Below are 18,388 nucleotides of genomic sequence, written 5' to 3'. Positions count from 1 at the left end.
GAAGATTAATGTGGCAAAGTGCAGGCTTGCTAAGGCTTAACTGTGGGCATCACATTGCCTATAGTCTTGACTTGGTATTTGACTTATTGCAGTAAGTCAAATACCAAGTCAAGACAAAATTTTTGTTCTTCACTTACACTCCCAACTCCAAGCATCATGTATTTCAGAGCAAGCTTAAAGGCCAGCCTTTGGCGAGTAGAACATAATTTTGTCAAGCATAGCTATCATTCCCAGTTAAGCAAACTAAATCTCGAGAACAAAACTGCAATAAATGGTCAGAGAATTTAAGAGAACAAAACCCAATGTATGATGACATCTTGTTTTTCCCATTTCATTTCTTTCTTTTCTATCCCTCTAATTAAGAATTGGCATTACATGCTCTGTGGAATCTGACGGGAAGTACGCAGAGGATTCAGGCCTGCTGTAGGAGCAATTGACTCGCAGCCTCCTTTGTTTTGCTCGCAGCTGTCTGAATGAACAGTCCCTGTGATTATAAGGAGAATCCTGTAGTTACTTCAACCTACCATCGGCCTGAATGCACATATCAGTTCATGCAGTAAATATTACTTCAGGGAACAGAAAGAATGACATCCTCACATCTCTCTCACCAAAGGTAAGTTAGTTGGTTGGACTTGAAAAACTTTTTTTAAATTTTACTTTAAAAGAACAAAAAATATATCTTTTTTTCAGGCCGTCACAATTGCCTACTAAAATACAGAATTCCATTAGATTAATTTTGCCTTCAAACTTTTGATAAATGACACTTTAGTTTCTTATTCAAATTCTCCATTGTTGGGCTCTATTATTTTCATTTTTATTATTTTGGAAATGCATTTTTAGTTCATACATAATGAATGAGTGACTAATAATATACAGATATAGTCCTAAGTGCTTTCATTCTTGATTATTCATGACATCTACTTCTTATTCATCTGGCAGGGTAAAGAGCTCTGGGGAACAAGATGACCTTTTCATCCATGATCAGTAGAAGATGGAAATGCATTTATATGAGTAATCCATCTATTGATCAGGAGTATATCAAGGGACATCCCAGATGCATGGTTGTTTTTGGCCAGTGCACACCAGTATGACACAGTGGTCAGCATCTGTTTTGATTAGTCATTTCCCTGATGAATAGTTATAATGATCTGGATAGATATACATATAGGATAGTTACCTATCTCACATTATACTGTGCCTTTTCATTATTTAAAATAAACTATTTTTCAAGGTTAACTGGAAAAAAATTGGAAATAATATTTATATTATTGTGGGCACAAACAACTTTTACTTTTTGTGCTAGCTCCATGACCCCTGCCCTCCATAGCACCACCATATCATGTGCTCTTCCCCTATCAATTCTCAGAAGCAAGTTTCATATTTGTTTGATTTATTGTACTTAATTTTTAGAAAGCTCAGTATATTTTATCATATTTCACATTTAAATATATATGTATATATATTTTTAAATATCTTTTTATTGATTTGAGAGAGGAAGGGAGAGGGAGAGAGAGATAGGAAATCAATGATGAGAGAGAATCATTGATCCACGGTCTCCTGCACACCCTCTACTGGGGATCAAGTCCACAAACTGGGCATGTGCCCTTAATCGGAATCAAAACTAGGATCCTCCAGTTCACAGGCCAATGCTCTATCCACTGAGCCAAACTGGCTAGGGCTATAGTTTTGACCTTCAAAGAAGATCCAAGTTCCAGTAAGCTTTAGGGAAAGTAGTGTGTTATTTAGTCAATCAGTACATGCTGAACCTCTACTTTGACCCAGGAGTCAAAGTAGAAGTGTGACAGCATATTGGAAGAAACAGGTTGAGGCCTATCAGTTGGGTTATGGTAGAATGTTATATTATTGAGGTAATTTTATTGCTGTAATAAGATCTCTAATTGGCCCATTTGGGGAACCCAGGAGATGTTGACTATAATCCTACCATCATGATTTTCATATTTAACACTTTTTTCCTGTTTTCCTTTATACCATGTTATAGGGTGGTTAGTAGTCTGACAGTAGCCTGTTGTGTCATTTGTCAATGCAGTATTTTTCCTAATGTTGACTCTTACTTAGGTATGTACCATTCTGCAATCTATAATAATAAAAGCGTAATATGCAAATTATACCGGACATCCTTCCAGATGACCTTCCGGACAACCTTCTGGACAAATCCTTGGCAGCGGGGGGCCGAGGCACAGGCAGCCACCTCAGCAGTGGGGACCGAGCCACATGCACGGATTTCATGCATCAGGCCTCTAGTTTATAAATAAAAAACACCTAAAGTATAAATTCTCACTTAAAAACCATCAATGTCTTCTCTACTTTACAGATTAAATCATTCACAATTCAAAAACTTGATAACCTTCCCAGAGTCACATCTATTAGCAGTGGACCTGCTATTTCAGTCCTGATTCTATCAGATACCTGACTACAACAACTCATAATTAATATTCAAAGGGTCATTTTTTGTCTATTTAGTTCATATTGATTAAGCTAATATTAATGAACTAGAGGCCCGGTGCACAAAAATTTGTGCACTCGGGGGGTCCCTCAGCCCAGCCTGTGCCCTCTTGCAGTCTGGGACCCATCGGGGGATGACCACCTGCAGGCTTAGGCCCGCTCCCTGGGGTATTGGGCCTAAGCTGGAAGTCAGACATCCCTCTGGCAGCCTGGGAGCCCTTGAGGGATGTCCACTTGCCAGCAGGGAGCAGGCCTAAGCTGCAGTTGGACATCATTAGCACTGCTGAGGAGGCGGGAGAGGCTCCCACCACCACCACTGTACTGGCAGCCATCAGCCTGACTTGTGGCTGAGCAGAGCTCCCCTTGTGGGAGCACACTGACCACCAGGGAGCAGCTCCTGCATTGAGCGTCTGGCCCCTGGTGGTCAGTATGTGTCATAGTGACCAGTCATTCCCAGTCTTTCTGCTGTTAGGCTCAATTTGCGAAATACCCTTTTATTATATAGGATAGAGGCCTGGTGCACGGGTGGGTGCCAGCTGGTTTGCCCTGAAGGGTGTCCTGGATCAGGGTGGGAGTCCCGCTGGGGTGCCTGGCCAGCCTGGGTGAGGGGCTAAGGGCCATTTTCAGGCTGGCCAAGCCCCCCCAGCGACAGAAGCTCCCAGCCTCTCCTTTTTTTCTTTTTTTTTTATTCTGGGATTTATTTACCTTCTTTAATTGAAACTTTGTAGCCTGGAGTGGAGCTCAGAGCCGGCCAGGGTGGGTGGGAGGGAAACTTGGCTTCCTCCATCACCAGGGGCAACCCAAGGCTCCAGCTCCATGGCCACGGCTGGCTGAAAGCAGGTATCTAGGGTTTATCTACCTTCTATAATTAACACTTTGTTGTTTTGAGTGGAGCTCAGAGCTGGCAGTGGCAGGTGGGAAGCTTGACTTCCTCCATCATTGAGGCAACCAAGCCTCCTGCTCGCTCCAGCTCCGTGACCATGGCTGGCTGAAAGCAGATATCTGGGGTTTATTTATCTTCTATAATTGAAACTTTGTTGCCTTGAGTGGAGCTCAGAGCCAGCAGCAGCAGGCGGGAAGCTTGGCTTCCTCCATCATTGGGGCAACCAAGCCTCCTGCTTGCTCCAGCTCTGTGACTGCCAGCTGCCATCTTGGTTGGGTTAATTTGTACATAATCGCTCTGATTGGCTGGTGGGTGTGGCTTAAGGCATAGCGAAGGTATGGTCAATTTGCATGTTTGTCTTTTATTAGTGTAGATGGATTAAACTAATTTTAATAATATTTTAATTGTTAATATAAATTCCATTTTTATTATTAATTTATCACATTCTTAGGATTGCATGGCCACCAAGCTCTAATTTTTAAAAGAATAATATTTAGTTCCCATGTGTACTCCTTGCTCCTAATAGTTCTAATCTAGATATGTGCAAATACGTATACTTCTGTATCATGGAGCTCAGAGAAGACAAGATGGAAAAAAAAAACTTGCTAACTTGCCCTGGTATACTGAGCATCAAAAAGGTTGTAGGTTCGATTTCCAGTCAGAGCACATACCTAGGTTACAGGTTCTCTCTCTCTCTCTCTCTCTCTCTCTCTCTCTCTCTCTCTCTCTATATATATATATATATATATATATATATGTCCCTCTTCTTTCCCTTCTCTCTAAAATTAATAAAAATATATCCTCAGGTGAGAATTAAGTAAAAAGAAAACTTGCGAAGTATAAATTTTGTACTATACCCCCCCCCCCAAAAAAAAATATTGATCTTAAAAATCTCTATTTTAAACAATAAGAAACAAAATGACTGATGCCAAATATTTAGTTTTCCTCTGGGACTCAGATTTTAAAACTCAGAGGCTATTTCAGAATGAATGCTGGTTCCAGCCCCTTACCAGACTACTTGAATGCATCCATATACTACCAACTTCCATTTTATTAACGACTTACCATCCTTTTGCCAGAAGATGTAGTACTTTGTGTTAGAATAACAAACAGAAGAGAAACTACTTTCAACAGCCATTTATTATTTCTCAGAAACATTATAATTAACCACACTTTATTTGTTCTCATATATAAACAGAAGGGACAGCTAATGACACCTCCAAAGAACAAATAATTCAAAACTGCACCAAATAATTTATTGGTCTCTGTGGCCTATCTACAAGGGAAATTGCATCTAGTGCTTTCTCAAAAATATTTAGCCTCTAGATTGTAGAGAACGAGCACTAAAGGAAAGGAGGATCACAAGCATATAATTTTGTAGGATCCTCGTGAGTTTTTTTTAATGGACTTTATTTTCTAGTTTGCAAGTTCATAGCAAACTTGAGCAGAAGGCATAGAAATTTCCCATATAGCCCTTGACCCCACACATATATAGCCTCTCTAACTATAAACATCCTCTACAGAGTGGCACATTTGTTACAATTATGAACCTACAGTGACACATCATAATCACCCAAAGTTGATTTTTTGGCATTACAGTTCATCCTATGGGTTAGGAAAAATTTATAATTACATGTACCATTGTAGTATCATACAGAGTACTTTAGTGCCCTAAATTTTTTTGTACTCCACCTATTCATCCCTTCCTATCCCCTAACCCTTGACAACCACTGATATTTTTAGTCTCCCTATTTTCCCCTTTTCTAGAATGTCATACAGTTCGAATCATACAAAACATAGACTTTTCAGATAGGCTTCTTTCATTGTTAATGTACACTTAATTTTTCATGCCCTTTCATAACTTGATAATGCATCTTGGCTTAACACTGGATAATATTCCATCATATAGATGAACCAGTTTATTTATCCGTTTACCTATTGACAGACATCTTGGTTGCTTCCAAGTTTCAAAATTATGAATAAGCCTGCTATAAACATCTGTGTGCAGGTTTGCATGTGGGCATAAGTAAGTTTTCAACTTCTTTGGGTAAATACCAAGAAGCATGATTGCTGAATAGGGCTCTGTTTTTTTTTTGTTTGTTTTTTTCCTTTGAGTAACTTTACATAAACTTTGTCGAAGAGGCAAAAACACAAATTATTTAGCTTTCTAAATTAGACCTAGTATATTTAATTACAGTTCTTCAAATGCTTGAAGGAAACCTCTCTTTATTTCATTCCAGAATACTTTGCAGGCCACACTTAGAAAATTTCAACTAAAAAAAAAAATCTTTGTCTTTCTTTTACACCAAGCAACCTACATGGTTGCTTTTTTTCAGGACTCTGGTTTTTAACCAATGGGATTTAGATGGCCAAAGGGAGAAAGAATCATATTTTGGAAAGACCTCATTCCTCATTGTTTCCATAAAATGTCTAAAAAATATACTGTCTCTCAACCCTCAAACTTCCTATCGGAAAGTAAAAGTACTATTTGCAGCTGATTCCACCTGCCAGGGGTTTAGCATCACCCATTATTTTGTAGAGCCCTGCAAATGCAGTGCTTGACTTATTCCCACAAGGCTGTGCTTCTGATACAACACTCCCTGATGACTTAGGTATTGAAGACTACATTCTGTGTTTCTTCCCTTCCCCACGTCACCACTGAATGTGTACAATGAGGTCAAAATAATTTTGGGGAAAAAATGAACGTTTTTACAATCACTAGAACAATAAAATTTATTCTCTAAACTATTATCATTTTTTCGCACATTAAAGGAATTAATTATGCATTTTTAATATAGAGCAATAAAATTGTTCCAAAATGAATTTTTGCACCCTTCTAATTTATTATAAATAATAAACAAAATAGTCAAATGTTTATAACTCTACACCTTGCATGTTTACAAAACGCAGCTTTTAGTTTGTACAGGATTCAGCATAATTGATCAAATAATTAATGGGAAATAAAACAGAAAGGTTTAACAATCACTTCTTTAGAATATTAGATAGTTATTTTCTTTTAATTCAAGATATAATTTAGATCTGATTTGAACAATATAAAAGAGAGAGATGGAAAGAAAAACAAGTTGTAATATAGTGAAGACTTTTTCACTGAGAACACTTTTATGAACTCTTATTGTTTAAAATTTATGCCTACAATAAACCTTACCACTAAACCTTCTCTCCTCATACATGGGTCCCTGGAATGCTTTCTTTATACTCCATGAAAGCGCCTAATTTCCACTGGCAACACTCTCTATTTTTTATTTCATGCCTGTGTTTCTGGTGTGATAGCCACGAAATTCTTGCCAATGCAATGTCAAGATGCCTTTTCTCTGTTTTCTTCTAGGAATTTTACAGTTTCAGGATTCTTTTTCTGCTCTAGTATCCTTACCACAAATTTATTCCTCAACCTACAGAATTTTCCCTTCTAAAACTATTTTGGTATTGAAGTTCCTTATTAACACGCCATTAAACTTGCAATTGCTAAATCCTAAAAAAATAAAAAAATAAACTATGGCAATAAATGTCTATGATAATCTATACTAGTACAAATTCTGTGGATTAATATGCTAATGGCTCGAGACTCTAAACTATATTAAAGATATGTGGTTATGAGACTTTGACACTCATATTAAATTTATAAAATGGCTTAATAAAATTTCACTCCAGCAAAATTTATTCCTTTACTAATTCATTAATTCTAAAGTATTTTATTGTGTTAGGCACAAAGATTGCAAAGCCCTACACCCATGAAGATATATCAGTTTGGACTCTCTCCTAGACTCTTGTAATAAGCCCTTAATTGGACTTCCAGCTTCAACTTTTTAATCTATTTTTCACACTGAAGCCAAACTGTTTTTTCTAAAATATGGTTGTTATCATTTTACTCAAACCCTTAACTACTAAATGGCATCCTGTTGAACTCAGACCTTAACCTGATTATTAAGGTTCTTTATTATCTGACCCCTCTTCCTCCAGCCTCTCCATCAGGCAGTCTCCCTCTCTGCTCACTACTCCACAGCTCCTGGCCTTTTACATTCTCATGGGCACCAAGCTATTTCTACCTTTGAGAGGCTGTTTTTGCCTGACATGTTTACCTCCGCATTCTTGGCTTATCCAGCTCTCCACTGAAAGACACCTCAACAAAGCAACATTTTCTGAATTACATTCTCCTTATAAATTTATTCATCAGAAGCCATTCCATTTCTTAAAAGGAATTTTTGAGAGTATCAGCATATTGGGAATCTTGATCCCACAGCAGGAAAGACTTGGGCAGTGTGTTAGGCAGGTCTCACCTCAGGTGTAAGTGAAAGAAGTTTTCAAAGGACTACATAGAAAGCTTTATGTGTATCTCCTGAAATTTGTAACTCATTCCTAAGAAAAGTTCAAGTGATCTTTGAATGAATATTGGAACTGGGAAGATACTTCTCTCTCTCTGAAAGTGGGTTAAGCAGGGTGACTACATATGCATCCCAAATAGAAATGTCATCCTGAGAACTTATTTACCAGCATCACCCAAAAGTGTTGCCTCTTAAGGTGATTGGCATCAGTTGGAAAAAGATGTGGGGTGTCCATCCAAAAAGAAATTTTGTGTGCTAGAGGTGGGCCTAACAAAGGAATGTCCCTGCCCTTGTCACAGGAGTTTTAGAAAAAGGCATTCTGAAGGGAAATCTTCAAAATAAAAGCGCCCCACAAATGAAAAAGTCAGCTTTAAATATCAATAATGTCCAGAAATCAAAAAACTATCTGTCAAACAGGAACTTTCCTATTTGCCTTACCTCTTCTCTCATATTTAATTCTTCTCTCAGTCCCAACCCCAACTTTGACTCTGGTGGTGTTAGATCAAGTGGAACAAGAGGTGAATAAAAAGAGAGAAAGAGAACTAAGCATCCGATCTTCCTTCTCCTGCAAGTAGTCAGCCCAAAGGAAATTCCAGCTGGAATGAAAAGAAGCTTTAATTTAAATGAACTTCAAAGATTTGGTAATTACTCAGGACAGAATGTTTTAAAAGTTTGTAACTTCAAGGAAAGGTCAGAAAGTAGTGATACCTGTTCACTGCAGCAATGGAGAATTTCACCTTGACAGTCTTAGAAAGGTCTCTAGGGCCATGGTCGGCAAACTGTGGCTCGTGAGCCACATGCGGCTCTTTGGCCCCTTGAGTGTGGCTCTTCCTAAGCCTTAGGAGTACCCTAATTAAGTTAATAACAATGTACCTACCTATATAGTTTAAGTTTAAAAAATTTGGCCCTCAAAAGAAATTTCAATCATTGTACTGTTGATATTTGGCTTTGTTGACTAATGAGTTTGCCGACCACTGTCCTAGGGGAACATCAAAAGAAATGTACAATTGTAGGGCCTCAGCTGGATAATTCTAACCTGCATCTTGAAAGGTAAGAACACAGCTGTAAACAGGCAAAGTTTAGGATACAATGACCTTGGATTAGTGGGCATACCAAAGTAAGAGTGAGAGAAGATTATTTAAACAATTTTGATGAGTAAGCTCGGAGTCTGATTAATAAACTATTTTAGTTGTTTCACACTCTTCTCTATCGGGAGTAAGGTTTTTTCCTGAAGCAGTAGCTATATTGATTTGTTGGTATAAATAAATCTTGGTATTATTTAAATATGACTGTTAATCACAGAATTTTTAAGACAGTCCAGAAAAAGGTTTAGTCCCAGAATTGTTTAACACAGAGAAAAGGACTTGTGTAGATTCCAGTTCTCAAACTCAGTTTCATAGATTCAACACACAGAAAGGAAGTGTCAAAAAAGTTACAAGAAGGAGCTAAACATGCTCAATGATTAAGTCTCATTGAAAAAATACACAAGACATGAGATATTTCCACCTATACTATACATGGTTATTATAATACTAGAGGCCAGGTGCATGAAATTCATGCATTGGGGGGGGGGTCCCCTTAGCCCAGCCTGCACCTTTTCCAATCTGGGACCCCTTGGGGGATGTCTGACTGCCGGTTTAGGCCCAATCCCTGGGATTGGGCCTAAACCGGCAGTCAGACATCCCTCTCACAATCCAGGACCACTGGCTCCTAATTGCTCACCTGCCTGCCTGCCTGGTCTACCCTAACTGCCCCCCTGCGGGCCTAGTCACTCCTCACTGCCCCCTCTGTCAGCCTACTCACCCCCAACTTCCCCCCTGCCGGCCTGGTCACCCCCAACTGCACCCCCCCTCCCCTGGCCTGGTCACCTCTAACTGCACCCCTGCCAGCCTGGTTGCCTCTTATTGCCCCCCCTGCCAGCCTGGTCTCCCCCAACTGCCCCCCTCTGCTGGCCTGGTTGCCCCTCATGGCCCCCCGCTGACCTGGTTGCCCCACACAACCTGCTTGTTCAGTAGTTTGGTCATCCCTCACTAACCCCCTTGCTGGCCTGGTCATAGGCAGCCATCTTGTGAGGGTGTGAGGGTTAATTTGCATATTACCACTTTATTATATAGGATTATTGACTATATTTCCTTTGCTCTGCTTTACAACCCCATGACTATTATGTAACTATCTATCTGTACTTCTCAGTCCCTTCACTGTTTTCATCCAATCCTCCAAGCCCCCTCCTCTCTGGCAACTATCAGTCTGTTCTCTGTGTTTATGAGTCAGTTTCTGTTTGGTTTGTTTGTTTACATTATTTTTTTTAGATTCCACATATAAGTGAAATCATATGCTGTTAGCCTTTCTCTCACTGAGGTATATTTTTCAAATACAATTTACTATTTATCTCAAATCATTCTTATCTTTTCCTTAATTATCTCACCTCAAATCATAAGTCATATTACAAAGAAATGCCTGTTATTTTGTCCATTCTTCTAGCACACGGATTCACAATAGCAGTGCTGCTGACATTTGGGGCTGGATAATTCTCTGTTGTTGTGGGGCTGTTCTATGCATTGCAGGATGTTTAGCAACCCAGCAGATGCCAGTTGCAACTGTTCCCTACACCCAACCCACAGTGTTTGTGACAACCAAAATTTCTCTAGAGATTATCAGATATACTGGGATGGGGGGTGGGGAGATGGAGAGAGGAGCCACGCCCAGTTGAGAACCATTGTTGTAGCTGTTTAATTAATTAAACAATATTAATCAACGTTAATCCACCATTCAGGTATTTCTTTGCAATGTGACTTACGATTTGAGGTGAGATAATTAAGGAGAAGATAAGAATGATTTGAGATAAATATTAAATTTGAACACTATGCTCTCCCAGTTTGCATATCTTAACCATAGGAATCCCATTGATTATTACTGATTATATCTAAGCTAACTGATCTAGTTTACCTCTCCAACCTCTTCCACAGTAAACACACACACAGGCAGGAAAGAAACAGTAGAGGGTTAAGATGCCTCTAGGGTCACCCTTGTATTTCTTTTCTTCAATTAGAAGGTTTTGTTTTCCTGCCAGAGCATGTAGCTTGATACTTCCTTCCATTAAAGGAGTTATGGGCTCCAAATCATAGTTCCCTGTCAGTTCCCAATAGCAAGATCCTACTAACCAAGACCTATCTGCATAAAATGCTGTTCTCAGTGACACATTTTGTCAGTTTAAATACTCTGTGTCTTAGGCAAAACAAACCATTTTGAATATAATAGAAGCCTTATCTTCACAGTGAAACGTGTCTTGTTTTTGTGAGAGGCTGCTGTTGGAAAATCACGACTTGAGTTCACTGTAGAGGGAACTTGGGCTGGAAGAGTCACGAATTCCCCATCTTCCGTTCTCGGAGTGCTTGCCTCCCTCCCATGGGGGTGATTTACGCAGTGGCAGAGCCTGTCTGTTCTCCCTCCTGCCTCATGTTCAATTGCAGCAGCAATAATATCATCAGATCTTTATTGGTGGCTCATGAAAATTGCACTTAGTTTCTTATTTCAGGAAAACCTCTCATGGAAATGCTCAGCTTTTTGAACAGCTCTTTGCATGACCTGCCATTTTCAGCTTGTTCGGTGGTATTTGTACACATAGGCAAGGAGGAGAGAATGGGAGAGGAAAGAGAAAGGTGGCAACCAAAAATACAGTTCTTCCATGGACTACATGCCTCTCTGTCCACTACAGAGAGAGAGAGAGAGAGAGAGAGTGAGAGAGAGAGAGAGAGAGAGAGAGAGATCTACTGTGTAATACCTTTAAGATCTATTTCACATAAACAAGTGCAATGTGGTGGAAAGAAGAGTAATTGTGACAGATGCCAGAAAGCTGGCTTCACCCTCTTTTTCAGTGTCTCCTTGTTTTCTTTATTCATACATAAGGGTAAATAATTTTTGTTAATCTATTCAGGAAGAATTTATTGAGTACCTATTATGTACCAAGCATTAGATTTTTGCTCAAACACACAGGTAAATGTGATGGATTTCACTGTTGTCTATATAAATATAAATATGTTAATATTCAATAAGAATGAATCTAATAAGCAAAACATGAAAAGTTTGAAACACAACATATAAATCAAAACATGACAGTTTAGTAATTCATGACAATAAATTGTATAGGATTATGCAAATTTTTGTGCAAGAGTTCTATACATAAAAATTTCTGAAAGCACATGAAAGACAACCCAAATAAATGGTGAGAAATATCTTGTCCTTGAACGGGAAGACTTAATATGATATAACCCCACATTAAGATATACAACTGAAGTAAATAAAATGGAAATCCCCAAGGAACAGAGAAGGAAATTTTCTGCTGCTTTGGTTACATTCAGTGCAAATATTAATCCAAGAAGAGTTTGGACATATTGATTAAATCTAAAATGATCATATCTGTGACATAAAATTTCACTTCTAGATATTTATCCTCCAGAAATAAATGCCAAAGCATTGCAACCATAATTTTCACTTCTGCTTGGTTTAGTTAGCTAAGAACTCAATTTTCCATCAGTAGGGGAAAACTATTATAGGCCTATTAAAGGCAGTGGCATAAAGCCATTAAACAAGATAGAGCTAAATTTAGCATCATGAAAAAATGTTCAAGAAATATCACTAAATGAAAAAAAAGTCAAACTTCAGAGCAGTGTGTATTATTTGACATCTTTCTGTACAATAGAACAGTAACAACTTTAGTGTATATACAGAAAAAAGGCTGAAGAACTTTTACTTCTTAGATTATTCATTTCCTTAACATTTCCATCTTAACTCTTTCTTATTTGTATAATTAGAAAAAGTTAAGGCAATTTGAAAATTTATGACACTAACATTTTTTTTTCATCAGGATTTGACATTAGAAAAATTATGGGTCAATTTTACTTCTGTTTTTACACCAGTTAGAACTTCTAAGCTGAGTAGCACTATGGATGTTAAACATTACTATTCCAAGTTGTCCCTTAAACAGTCTTTAATTAATCTTTTTCTTAAATAAAACATGAGTTGCTATAGAGTGAATTGGTCTAAACAAATATGATTTTAAAATTTACATCATAAGACATAACACTCGTGCAATACTTGATATCTGTCTCTGCAAATGTACCAGGAGCTTCACATCTTAGTTTTATTTTTTAATGACTGTATTTGTATATAATTGCATTGTAAGTTATTCTGATGAACTACTGGAAAATTTCCTTGGCTGCTTCTCTGTGTTTTTTCCATTGGATTTTGGTCTCTTTGAATTAATTAGGTTGGAAAAAGAAATGCAAGTTGGCTACTATGCTAAACCCATGAAACCCTAGTCTAGTTGGCTAGTTGTTACATAAATTACAGAAGAAAAATGTGAATTATAATTACTTTATCTCAGAATGTGCCAAAAATTGTAGAGCCCTATGTACAGGTCAAAACTGGTTCATGAATCTTTTAAAAATATTGTTACATCTCCAAAATGTCAGCCAAGGTATATTTCCATATAGAACACATGGTAATATCAACATTTCCTTAGCCTTTAAGGCAAGTGCTTTGTTTACCTTATGTTAATACATGACATATGTCACATTAATAAAGATTTCAGGAACCTTTTGGTTAAAGTTGATTAAGGCCAAGAAACTTCTACTCTGAAGAGCTACATGTGAGAGTTATAATAAATATAATAATCCTGGTGCATTGTACTCTTGGCTATTGACATGCAGAGGAAAATCCTGATATTATTGTCTTTAGCACCATTAATGTTATCTTGCCATTCTTTAGCAAATTAGATATTAGAAGAGTGAAACTTAAGTGTTATAGAATAAATAATAGAATGTCTTATAGGACATTAGTCACTGGAATGAAAAATTTATGCACCTGTATATATAAACATCAGTAATGCAGAAGAAAAAATGATATGAAAATACTAAATCTCTTTTATGAAACTTTCAGTATTTTCACTCAAATATTATTGAGCATATAGAAAATCAATCTACTTATTACTTAAAACCATAGGTACAATATGTAAACAAATTTAAATCATAATGTAAATGTAATATAGTATTAGTATTGTGTTACATTCACATCATAGCATTACATTCACCTTTAGAATTGTTAGATCTTTTAAAATATATCTTTTATCTTCATGAGTCAAAGACACTGAAACCACAAGCAAAAAAAGAAACAACAGCAAATATATATATATATATATATATATATATATATATAATCACACATATATATATATCATACCAAGAAATATCCATAGAATATATTGTTACTCCAAATCAATTCCAGTGTGTAGACATGTGATTATTGATGCTAAATGCCTGACGTGTCTATAGAGTGATAGTTTGTGCTCCCAACTTGCTAGAAACTGGAGTTTGTGTGTTAAAAGACAAGAAAACATGATCAAACTTGGCTCAATTGAAGGGGACCTGACTCTCATGAACTTTGATATCTCTCCTCCCTTAAGCTGCCCAAGTCAGTCTACTTGGTTGGAAACAGGAGGTCTGCTCTCTAGTCAGGGTATCCTTTACTAACGATGAAAGACATGGACTTGGTGTTCAAAGAGCTAATCCGCATGTGAGCTTGGCTTGCACAATGAGAAAGGAGCCATTTCCATATCATCACAGCCAGGCTTTGACAGGTCATGGAAAATGTGGGGCCTCTTGCTGGTACCCATTCTACTCTTGTCATAGACATTGAAGGAGGTGGGCTCGGACAAACACAAACCCGGGCTTCTCATAGTGCTCTTCCAATACACAGGCGTCAATATGTAGAGATTTCCGCCTGAGAGGAAATCGTGAGAAATGGAAATTCAACAGATGGTCAATGAGGGCTGCAGAGATCGTGGAGAGGAGCAGTTGCACTCTGAGGCTTTCCGTGGCACGCCTAGGTAATCACTTAGTTGAAATTTTATTCCTTTCATTGAACCACACAGGAGTGAACCTACAATTTCAAAGCAAGTTTTGATATTTCATTCCTGCCCTTTATACCCATGGGTTAAAGAATGGGCATCAATTAAGGAATCGCCACAAAACAAATTGCAGCAGAAGAAAAAGGAGAGATGTGAGAGTACGTATAAATGTACATAAAAGGGGGAGATCAGAAGCAACATCAAAGGGTTTTCTGTTTCCTCTGCAGTGGTAACAGCAACCTAGGAAAATAATATCACTGAGAAAGAGATCAGGAGATCATCTGTTATGTTTAGATAAGAAGGGCAATAATTATAGAAAAAAAATATTTTCAAAATCAGTCATAGCCCAAATTTTGTGATTTACAGGCCAATTCACTTCATCTCTCAGAGCCACAGAAATCTATAAAACAGGTATAATAGCTGCAAATTGTCTATTTTATAGGATGGTTGTTGGAATAAAGTGGAAAAGCATGTTGCAAATTGTAAAACTCCTGCCTGTACTCAGGAAATTGAATGATTGGTAAGAGAAGGGTTTAACAATTAATTTACTTTCTAATAGTTTGGGAGAGGAAAGTTGGAGGTGGGAAGCAATCAATATACTTATTAGTTCTCTAACAGAGTTTAACTTTACAAAACTAGTATGTAAAAGAGAAATTCAGCCCTTTTGCTACCAGTAATTAGACACAGGAAAGAATTATAATGGGATTGAAACCTTAAGGTGCTTTGGGAATTTATTTCAATATGTCCCTAATATGAATAACTAAAAATAAGATTGAGTTGGCAGTGTCTCATGCTAAGTTTCTGGACTTTACCCCATTAAGAATATAAATTTATTATTTCTATTTGGAAATAATCTTATGATATTATTATGCAGCTCTCATGAGTCTCTTAAGTGGTCAATGGCATGGCTATTTTGCAAATGAGTCAAATTTACAGTTTAAGTAATTTTCCCAGTTCTATTTTTAAAAAGTATGGAATGGTGCAAAATAAAAGTGGATTTAGAGGAACTATTACACAGGGCCAGCTAGGAGAAAATAGCCAACTGGAATCTCTGTTTTTTCTCATCATTATTATTATATCCATGGCCTAAAGGCCATATAAAACAAAAAATTATAAGTAATAAGCAAAAAACACACTGGACTAATTATAATTCCACTTGCATATGATATTTATTTAAATAATTATGTTCATATGTTCCTCTCAATAACAGAGCCAACTGGATTCCTACATAATATTTACTCCCCTTTCTACTTTAGGAAAAAACAACCCAATGTTATTTGGAGCAGTGATATATCTGACAAAGATATTTATTGCCCAATCTTCCTTTCAGCTACAGTTTTCTATGTGACTAAGTCTTAACCATTGAGTTGTAAGTGGCAGTTTTGGGAAGACACTCCAGAAAGGTTCCTTAAAGGGTAATAGTTCCCTTTTGCTTTGTTCCTTTCCCCCCTTGTTTCTGTCTGGTGTTTGGTAATAAGTGTGAAGGCTTATGCCCTAGCAGGTGTTTTTAATAGTTAATTGTCTTAAAAATAGAAGCTATTTACTATGCGATGATAGAGAAAACATATTGATGGAGAATGAGTGTAGTAATCCTCAAATCACCATACCAGTACTGGGTTGTATTCAGTTTTTTATGTTAAATAAAAATAATATGAACTTTTTTATTGTTTTAAACATACTTAATGCAGAAAACCTAATTTCTAAATTAGATTTATTGGAATGACATTGGTTAATAAAATTATATGAGTTTCAATTGAGCAATTCTATATTATGGTATGTGTATCTTCCATCATGTGTTCACCACCCAAAGTTTAGTCTCCTCTGTCATCATATATTTGATGCCCTTTACCCTCTTCAACCTCTCCCTACACTCCTTTCCCTCTGATAACCATCATATTATTATTTGTGTAATGAGGGTTTTTGTTTTGTTTGTTCATTTGTTGCTTTCTCTTTTATATCCCACCCATGAGTAAAATCATATGGTTCTTGTCCTTTTCCATTTGACTTATTCACTTAGCATGACATCCTCAAGGTCCATCCTTGTTGTCACAAATAGCAGTATTTCATCTTTTATGATTAGCTGAGGAGTATTTCATTGTATATATGTACCACATCTTCTTTAACCAATTTTCCATTGAAGAATGCTTGGGTTGCTTCCAGGTCTTGGCCACCATAAATAATGCTGCAATGAACATAGAAGCATATATAGCTTTACAAATAAACTAGAGGCCTGAACCCTCTCCAATCTGGGAACCCTCGGGGGATATCTGACTGCCAGTTTACAGGGATCAGGCCTAAACTGGCATTTGGACATCCCTCTCGCAATCTGGGATCACTGGCTCCTAACTGCTCACCTGCCTGCCTGCTTGATCACCCTAACCTCTCTACCTGTCTGCCTGATCACCCTAACTGCTCTCCCTTGCTGATCTGATCCCCCTAACTGCTCTCCCTGACAGCCTGGTTGCCCCTAACCACCTCTGACTCGGCCTCCACCACCGTGGTTTTGTCTGGAAGGATGTCTGGATGGATGTCAAGTCTAATTAACATATTACCCTTTTATTAATATAGATGTTTTCACATTTTTCAGACAGATACCCAGAAGAGGGATTTCTGGGTCATGTGGTAGCTCTATTCTTAATTTTGTTGTGGAGCCTCCATGATGTTTCCCATAGTGGCCAGAGATTTTAATTCTAAGTTATATAATTAAAATAGAAGTTCCTTAAAAACAGAGGCCTTTTCATTTTTATTAGAGCCCAGTATACAGGTGAGCTCATCAGAAAGGCTTCAAAATATTTACTGAGTCTGAACACCTAAATTTGACTCTTTCTCTTCTATATTGTTCTTAAATAACCCTCCTCATAACCTCATCTCTTTTCTACTTTCTCCACTAAAATTTCCTAATTTTTTCCCTTTATTACTTTTCTGCTTACTCTTGCACCAACCTGTTCCTCAAATTGACCATTGTAGTTATCCTGTCTCTTCTTATTTAGACACAAGTCTGTCCCAATAAAAAAAATAAACAAAATGTTTATTATAAACAAAGGGAATGATAATTATTTGTTGTTATTCTCTTAGGAATTTGGTTTAAAAGAGACCAGAGTGATGAGGCACTATCATTTTTTAAAAGAATGTTTTCACTTTTAAAAATTATAGTTTTATCTTCACAAATATAAAATAATTATTCCCTATGTTCTTGTAAATAGTTTGTAGTGAAATGAGGATCTGAAATCAAAGATTCAAGTTTCATAGTCACTGTGAATTTGAGTACATTAAGGATTTCATATCTGGTGGGTCAATGGAGTAAATATTTGCAGAAAAGCTCAGGAGAAAATGAAAAATCAAGTTGGAGAGTTGGTCCCAAAGATTAAAACTCCAATCAATCAAGAAACAAGTCGCCTCCTCATTTCCAAAGTAAAATTATAAAAGGGAAAAGGGTTTATGCTAGAAGAGGGAAAGAGCTAAATGTCCTAAAGCTGATTTTAAAAGAAACCATGACTTGTTGTTTAAATTGCCCAGCCCTACACAATTTTGTTTGTATTTTTTACAAGCTTCTAGGGTAAGGGACCAGAGGATGAGTTGAATGAGAGAAACATCTCACTATAAGGATGTAAGAAACGGAGAGAATGAGAGTCCTTTATTGCTAGACTGAAAACTCTTCGTCCACATTCCTGAAAATTTGGAGTGTGAACACTTTCTCAGCAGACTCTAAGTTCCAATTTGTGTTTCTCTAATATAGTGAGACCATTAAAAGTTTTTCTTAGCCTATTTGCTGCTTTGTTCTTAGTCTCTCAGTCTTTT

General features: G+C 37.2%; 1 long non-coding RNA gene across 1 annotated transcript in view; it reads left to right on the top strand.

Annotated features, from left to right (window-relative positions):
• The first annotated feature begins 438 nt into the window (after positions 1–438).
• The window catches only part of LOC139002295 (uncharacterized), a 61,216-nt gene continuing 43,266 nt past the window's right edge, over positions 439–18,388 (top strand). Inside the window, exon 1 of the long non-coding RNA XR_011470139.1 lies at positions 439–613. This is a non-coding gene — a long non-coding RNA (uncharacterized lncRNA). The remainder of the gene's footprint in view (positions 614–18,388) is intronic.

The sequence above is a fragment of the Myotis yumanensis genome, unplaced genomic scaffold (assembly GCF_028538775.1).
Source record: "Myotis yumanensis isolate MYYU_CA2020_CCGP unplaced genomic scaffold, mMyoYum1.0.hap1 SCAF_2, whole genome shotgun sequence".
NCBI classification, from domain to species: domain Eukaryota; kingdom Metazoa; phylum Chordata; class Mammalia; order Chiroptera; family Vespertilionidae; genus Myotis; species Myotis yumanensis.
This window is presented reverse-complemented; position numbering and strand designations above follow the sequence as displayed.